Genomic DNA, 1,031 nt, shown 5'->3' with positions numbered 1-1,031 from the left:
GCCGCCGCCGCTGCCGTTCTCCACCGCCGCCGCCTCCGCCCCTCGTCGCCCCGGTCATCGCCGGAAGGCTCCGGCCTCCTTCTCTGCCTCAACTCCGGCGAGATCCCGGCCGGATTCGGATCGGGACCAGATCCACCGGTCCCCGATCCAAACGCCCTCGCCCGTCCCCGCACCGCTCTGTCCCGATCCGCGAGATCCACTTTTTCCGGAGGTTTTTTTCCTAAGTCCCAGAATTCTCAGATCCAAGTGCCCCTGTTCATGGCCTCGTAACTTTGCATCCGTAGCTCCGATTCATGCATGTAGCATATCAAAATGTTTATCTCAGAGAGTACATCATTTCATTCCATTGCATCATTTTCATTTGAGTTCATCTTGATGACCGAAATGCTGTTAGAAGAGGGCTACTTGAGATATTTGTCAGATCTGCTAATCCATTTAGGTTTTTGTCATTTTTGCCATGATTAATGTGTGCATGATATGCCCTGGTGCTCTACATATGTTTTGTTAAGGATTTTGTCATCTTTCCAGAGGTGCAACCCATGTATTTTTGTGATGTGTGTGGTGACTAGTGCAAGCTTGCAAAGTGGTGCACTTGCTAATTCTGTTTTCAGGGCCTTAGCAATTCCACTAAGTCCTTGATCTGTTTATCTCATGATGCCATATGTTCATGTTGTTTCCTAGTGATCCGTGCCTCTTTTGAGGATGATCAGTAAGGATGTTTTGTTAATCTTGTGGTGCTCTATCCATCCATGTCTTTGTTTGCATTTATGGGGCACCCTAGCTTGAGTCAATCGAGCTCTACTTTTGCTACTTTGTGAACCTGGGCAGATTGTCAACTTGTTTGCAATTTTGCCGGTGATGTTGTAGTTGATCCATGCATTCTATGCTATTGTTCTTGCCATGTCTAGCTTGCATTTTGTGCCTTCTTGATGGGTGTGTGCTTGTCTTGCCATGACTTGCACCGTAGTGAGTGCATCGAGCTCGTAAACATGCCTACTTCAGTTATATTTCAGCATGTGCCAGTTTTCACT

The sequence above is a fragment of the Triticum dicoccoides genome, chromosome 6A, assembly GCF_002162155.2.
Source record: "Triticum dicoccoides isolate Atlit2015 ecotype Zavitan chromosome 6A, WEW_v2.0, whole genome shotgun sequence".
Classification (NCBI taxonomy): Eukaryota; Viridiplantae; Streptophyta; class Magnoliopsida; order Poales; family Poaceae; genus Triticum; species Triticum dicoccoides.
This window is presented reverse-complemented; position numbering follows the sequence as displayed.